At 37.6% G+C, this 7,315-nt stretch overlaps 1 pseudogene; it reads left to right on the top strand.

Annotated features, from left to right (window-relative positions):
* The first annotated feature begins 202 nt into the window (after positions 1-202).
* Positions 203-610, top strand: LOC138095776 (large ribosomal subunit protein uL13 pseudogene; annotated as a pseudogene).
* Positions 611-7,315: the final 6,705 nt, after the last annotated feature.

The following is a 7,315-nucleotide window of genomic DNA, read 5'->3' as shown; positions in this document are numbered from 1 at the left end:
GGTTTCAGCCTAGGCAACTGCTAAAGACAGCAGCAGGGCAGGTCCTGGTGCTAGATGGCTGAGATCGCCTCCTGAACCACTTGGCAGCCGTCGTGGTTCTTCCAGATCAGTGAGAAGGCTGTGTTTGTGTGCTGTGAGGGCATCAACATTTTGGCAGTTTCTACAGAAATAAGTTGAATAATCTGGCCTTCCTTCACAAGTAATGAACACTAACACCTCTCGTGGCCCCTACCACTTCTGAGTCCCAGCCGTGGAGGACATGCTGCTCCACAAGACCAAGCAAGGCCAGGATGCCCTGGACCACCTCAAGATGTTTGCTGGGATCCCGCCACCCTATGACAAGAAAAAGCAAATGATGGTTGCTGCTGACCTCAAGGTTTTGTGTCTAAAGCCTACACAGAAGTTTGCCTACCTATGCTGCCCAGCTCATGAGGTTGGTTTGAAGTACCAGGTGGTAACAGTCATCCTGGAGGAGAAGAGAAAGGAGAAGGCCACAATCCATCATCAGAAAAAGCAGCTTATGAGGCTATGGAAGCAGGCTGAAAAGAATATAGAGAAGAAAACTGACAAATTCATAGAGGTCCTCAAGACCCACAGTTTTCTAGTCTGACCCCAATAAAATTGATCATTTACTCCTCAAAAAAAATATATATATAAAATGGATTTAGAGGAATGTCCATTATTGTGCTCTCATACATTTGAAACTTTTTTAGTATCCAGATACTCAATTAAGACTCCAAACAATGATTTGGTACTTTTCCCAACCTCAGAACAGTATTGAGCACTAATATGAAATTACTGGGCCTCAAATTTTAATAAATAAAAACATAAAAATTTCTACAAAGGAAGTCATTTTTCTACCAATCAAATTCCTAAGAAATATTGAATATGGTCACATGCTACCTTTATCTTAAGGTTTCTCTAAAAATAACCTAGTTGATAGTTGCACTTTTGCTTTAAACTAGACTGATATATAATATATTATATGGCTCAATTAAGGAGGAATGGTTGTTTGGGCATATTTTACTTCAAGTTTCATTCTGTTAATAGTTCCATTGTATTAGAGTCTACTGCACACACTATCCTAGTACCAAGAGAAAGATCAGATGAACATTGTCAATTTCTTAAGAACTCTGAAGCATACAAGTATAATACAGTATTAAAAATTGTGCATTATAGTCCACAGAAAGTTACTTCTTCCTTCAGCAGCAGTAATACTGAGCAGGAGAAAAAGTACCACGTCAGTTGCAATTCAACCAGATTTCCATGCATACCTTAACATTAAGCAGACGCATGTGTGGATTCTGCTGAGAAAGCAAAAAAGAAGTGACTGTGAAATATGCTGATTTGTCTGCAAAGTAGTTTCACATGCACAACAGCTTACTGTTCGTTAAGACTTTAGACTTGTAGCTCCTCCACAACTACTTATCTTGTGGCTCATCTACCAGGGAAGAAGTATCTCAGACTGTGAAATTTAGCCAGGCTCTGGTTCACAGAGGCAGCTTAACCTTCTTATGACTCAGAGTTCTTGTCTGTGAAAAATGCCTGTGATGATCCTCAGAATTAAATAAGACAGACAATCAGAAAAACCTAGAAGAGAGCTCTTCATGTGAGCCTTCAACAAATGTTAGCAATTATTTTTCAATACAGTATTTAAAATAAATAAGAGTCTAGAATTTGCAGATAAACTTGGAGTGCACTGGAGATAGGTTTGCAAATTTCTTCAATGCCAAGCAAATAATAATAAAGTCTCCTCTATTACAATCTCTTTTTAATTTCAGTCCTTATATAGTATGTGCTAACCCTGATAAAATAAAAAGAAACCTAAATTAATTTTGAGGTTGTTATACTGTAGCAAATGAGCAAAGAAGCTATATTTGTCCTAAATTGACAGTGATTACACCTATTTCTCTGAGTTTGTAAACTGATACATAATATTTGTAGTTTAGATTAGAATATATCATTATTAGATATTCCAGGATATGGGACTTACCTGGTGATCTAGTGGTTAAGACTTTGTACTACCACTTCAAACAGGAAGAGTTCCATCCCTGGTCAAAAACTAAGATCCCACATACCAGGTTGTATCCAAATTAAAAGGAAAAACAAAAACAAAACCAACAGTGCACAACAGTACATATTCCAGGATAGTTCCCTATTTAGATGGACAAATTAATATTGTGTTTTATTTTGAATATAAAAGCATTTAATTATTTAGGTAGAAAACATTTGACTAATGTCTGTGAGGGATGCCAAATAAATATATCAATTTTAGAAGCAACTGGTTTTTATTTTGAAAGAATTTCTGTTACTATTTGAGCTGCCCTTTTGATAGAAACTCAATGTTATCTCTTGTATTAGTGGTAGTTGCCTAATATTTCATCTTACCTTTTTAAAGTACAAGATTCTAAATATATAGATCTTGACTTATTTAATCTTTATATATCCAGGATCAGAATAAACTATACCCATGTCTCAGTACTTCTTTGGTAAATGAAAGAATGAGAGCTAATGTCAGATACACCACGATGCTCTCCCAGCACTCTGCTCAGCACTTTACACTTTGTATATCAGAGAAAGTGTTGGAAAATTAATGGATATCAGTATGTCAGAGAGATAACATAAGAGGCTTTCATTAGAAACTGTGACACAATTTTTACTAAAGTGCTAACAAATATCACAGAATCAGTAACATGAAAATATACTATAAAAAAAAAATTATGAACTGTTAGACAGACTCTCAGTATTCTAATGAAATATACATTTATAATCTTGGCAAAGGACAAAATGTCTTCATACAGTAGCCCTAGAGTATATAATCCAACTAGGGTGAAAATGAAGACTTATATGTCAATATGTTGAAACAAATGTTATGACCAATCAGCTAAACTAAAGCTTGTAGTCATAGAGCTGCCATACATTTATTAATATAATGGAAGCCATGACACAGATACTTCCTGAATGAATTAACAAATTAAATAATAAATAATTGTTTCATGAATACATAATTATTAGGTTATCAAGGTCAGTAACTGAGAGAGAATTCCAAAACCCCAAAGTACTCAGAAAAGTTTAGTTGCTTGCTTAAGCTCTTAAAAAAAAAAAAATCAAGATTCATAGCCTGAATTTAAGGCTGAAGATCCTTCTACCTGATACTCCTGAATCTTGTAAGAGTTGTTCATTGCCCAAGAGAACTTAGAATCATTGGCCATAAAACTATTTCCTTAGTGTTAAAATCATACTAAGGTTTTGAATAATGGTATCGCCCTAGTGATCATGAAGCAACATTCTCCTTGGAGTCAGTCAGGTGTTACCATTAGCAAAAATCAGTGGCAAGGCACTATTCCCCTGGAGTGGCATTTACTGCAATCATTTTATGCTTTAACAAGACAACTTGCATTTTATAACTTTGTAATCTCCCACTCCCCTCATTGTTTCCCTGACTTTGGAAATGTCTTTAAATTTATTGCGAAACAAAAATTGTTCCAGGGAGAAATAGCTATTGTTAATTTTTTTTAAAAAAAAGCTAAAGAGAGAGGGGAAAGAGAGATTATACCTTATCATTTTTATTGCAGAATGGATAAAGGTATTTTCAAAGAACTTTAAAAGGAAGAGATGTGGAGTCTGGCTCAAGATAGTAGAGCAGAAAGACCAAGTTTACCTCCTTTAGTGGACACACCAAAACTACAACTCCACTCTCTTGAGAGTGACCTGAAGATTAGAAGAACACATTAGCTAGAACTAAAGATATAATGAATAATAACCACATTGCGATGAATAGGAGGGGTGAAGATGTGGTCTAGTCAGACCCACACACCCTGTGTGACAAACCCTAAGGAGGCACAGCACATAGTAGTGCAGCCACTATGGAAAACAGTAGGGAGGTGCTCAAATAATAATAGCATGATTGATATTTTCCCAAAGAAAACAAAAACAATAACCTGAAAAAATATATACAGCCCTCTGTTATCACAGCATTATTCACAATAGCCAAGATATTATAGTAAAACAACCTAAGTGTCCATCAATAGATGAACTGATAAAAAAGATGTGGTATATTTATAATGGCATGTTCAGCTCAGTTCAGTCGCTCAGTCGTGTCCGACTCTTTGCGACCACATGACTGCAGCACGCCAAGCCTCCCTGTCCATCACCAACTCCTGGAGTTCACTCAGATTCACGTTCATCGAGTCAGTGATGCCATCCAGCCATCTCATCCTCTATTGTCCCCTTCTCCTCCTGCCACCAAACCCTCCCAGCATCAAAGTCTTTCCCAATGAGTCAACTCTTCACATGAGGTGGCCAAAGTACTAGAGTTTCAGCTTTAGCATCATTCCTTCCAATGGACACCCAGGACTGGTCTCCTTCAGAATGTACTGGTTGGATTTCCTTGCAGTCTAAGGGACTCTCAAGAGTCTTCTCCAACACCACAGTTCAAAAGCATCAATTCTTCAACACTCAGCCTTCTTCAGAGTCCAACTCTCACATCCATACATGACTACTGGAAAAACCATAGCCTTGACCAGATGGACCTTAGTCGGCAAAGTAATGTCTCTGCTATTGAATATGGTACCTAGGTTGGTCATAACTTTTCCAAGGAGTAAGCGTCTTTTAATTTCATGGCTGCAGTCACTATCTACAGTGATTTTGGAGCCCCCAAAAATAAAGTCTGACACTGTTTCCACTGTTTCCCCATCTATTTCCCATGAAGTGATGGGACCGGATGCCATGATCTTCGTTTCCTGAATGTTGAGCTTTAAGCCAACTTTTTCACTTTCCTCTTTCACTTTCATCAAGAGGGTTTTTAGTTCCTCTTCACTTTCTGCCATAAAGGTGGTGTCATCTGCATATCTGAGGTTATTGATATTTCTCCTGGAAATCTTGATTCCAGCTTGTGCTTCTTCCAGTCCAGTGTTTCTCATGATGTACTCTGCATATAAGTTAAATAAGCAGGGTGACAATATACAGTTTTGACGTACTCCTTTTCCTATTTGGAACCAGGCTGTTGTTCCATGTCCAGTTCTAACTGTTGCTTCCTGACCTGCATACAGATTTCTCAAGAGGCAGGTCAGGTGGTCTGGTATTCCAATCTCTCTCAGAATTTTGCACAGTTTATTGTGATCCACACAGTCAAAGGCTTTGGCATAGTCAATAAAGCATAAATAGATGTTTTTCTGGAACTCTCTTGCATTTTGCATGATCCAGAGGATGTTGGCAATTTGATCTCTGGTTCCTCTGCCTTTTCTAAAGCCAGCTTGAACATCAGGAAGTTCACGGTTCACGTATTGCTGAAGCCTGGCTTGGAGAAATTTGAGCATTACTTTACTAACATGTGAGATGAGTGCAATTGTGTGGTAGTTGGAGCATTCTTTGGCATTTCCTTTCTTTGGGATTGGAATGAAAACTGACCTTTTCCAGTCCTGTGGCCACTACTGAGTTTTCCAAATTTGCTGGCATATTGAGTGCAGCACTTTCACAGTGTCATCTTTCAGGATTTGAAACATTTCAACTAGAATTCCATCACCTCCACTAGCTTTGTTTGTAGTGATGCTTTACTCAACCATATAAAAGAATGAAAGATGGCCAACTGTATCAAGATGGATGGACCTAATATTATGGGATTGGTATTATGCTAGGTGAAATTAGACAAAAAAGACAAAGGCTTCATGATTTCACTTACATGCAAAGTCTAAAAAAAGAAAAGAACAAACGAAACAAAGCAAAAACAGACTCAGTGACAGAGATATAGTGAGGTTGGGTAAAATAGATGAAGGGGATTAAGATCAAGGTACAAGTTTCTTTTCTTTAAAATATAAATTTATTTAATTGGAGGCTAATTATGTTATAATATTATATTGGTTTTGTTATACATCAACATGAATCCTCCATGGTGTACATGTGTTCCCCATCCTGAACCCCCCTCCCACTTCCCTCCCCAGACCATTCCTCTGGGTCATCCCAGTGCACCAGCCCCGAGCATCCTGTATCATGCATCAAACCTGGACTGGCGATTCATTTCACATATGATATTATACATGTTTCAATGCCATTCTCCCAAATCATCCCACCCTCTCCCTCTCCCACAGAGTCCAAAAGTCTGTTCTATACATCTGTGTCTCTTTTGATGTCTCACATACAGGGTTATCATTACCATCTTTCTAAATTCCATATATATGCATTAGTATACTGTAATGGTATTTTTCTTTCTGGCTTATTTCACTCTGTATAATAGGCTTCAGTTTCATCCACCTCATTAGAACTGATTCAAATGTATTCTTTTTAATGGCTGAGTAATACTCCATTGTGTATATATATCACAGCTTTCTTATCCATTCATCTGCTGATGGACATCTAGGTTGTTTCCATGTCCTGGCTATTATAAACAGTGCTGCAATGAACATTGGGGTACATGTGCCTCTTTCAATTCTGGTTTCCTTGGTGTGTATGCCCAGCAGTGGGATTGCTGGGTCATAAGGCAGTTCTATTTCCAGTTTTTTAAGGAATCTCCACACTGTTCTCCATAGTGGCTGTACTAGTTAGCATTCCCACCAACAGTGTAAGAGGGTTCCCTTTCTCCACACCCTCTCCAGCATTTATTGCTTGTAGACTTTTGGATCACAGCCATTCTGACTGGTGTGAAATGGAACCTCATTGTGGTTTTGATTTGCACTTCTCTGATAATGAGTGATGTTGAGCATCTTTTCATGTCTTTGTCTTCTGTATGTCTTCTTTGGAGAAATGTCTGTTTAGTTCGTTGGCCCATTTTTTGATTGGGTCGTTTATTTTTCTAGAATTGAGCTGCAGGAGTTGCTGGTATATTTTTGAGATTAATTCTTTGTCAGTTGCTTCATTTGCTATTATTTTCTCCCATTCTGAAGGCTATCTTTTCAGCTTGCTTATAGTTTCCTGTGTTGTGCAGAAGCTTTTAATTTTAATTACATCCCCTTTGTTTATTTTTGCTTTTATTTCCAATATTCTGGGAGGTGGGCCATAGAGGATCCTGCTGTGATTTATGTGGGAGAGTGTTTTGTTTATGTTCTCCTCTAGAAGTTTTATAATTTCTAGTCTTATGTTTAGATTTTTAATCCATTTTGAGTTTATTTTTGTGTATGGTGTTAGAAAGTGTTCTAGTTTAATTCTTTTATAAGTAGTTGACCAGTTTTCCCAGCACCACTTGGTAAAGAGATTATCTTTTCTCCATTGTATTTTCTTGCCTCCTTTGTCGAAGATAAGGTGTCCATAGGTGTGTGGATTTATCTCTGGGATTTCTGTTTTGTTCCGTTGATCTGTATTTCTTTCTTTGTACCAGTACCAT

The sequence above is a fragment of the Capricornis sumatraensis genome, chromosome 20 (genome assembly GCF_032405125.1).
Source record: "Capricornis sumatraensis isolate serow.1 chromosome 20, serow.2, whole genome shotgun sequence".
NCBI classification, from domain to species: domain Eukaryota; kingdom Metazoa; phylum Chordata; class Mammalia; order Artiodactyla; family Bovidae; genus Capricornis; species Capricornis sumatraensis.
This window is presented reverse-complemented; position numbering and strand designations above follow the sequence as displayed.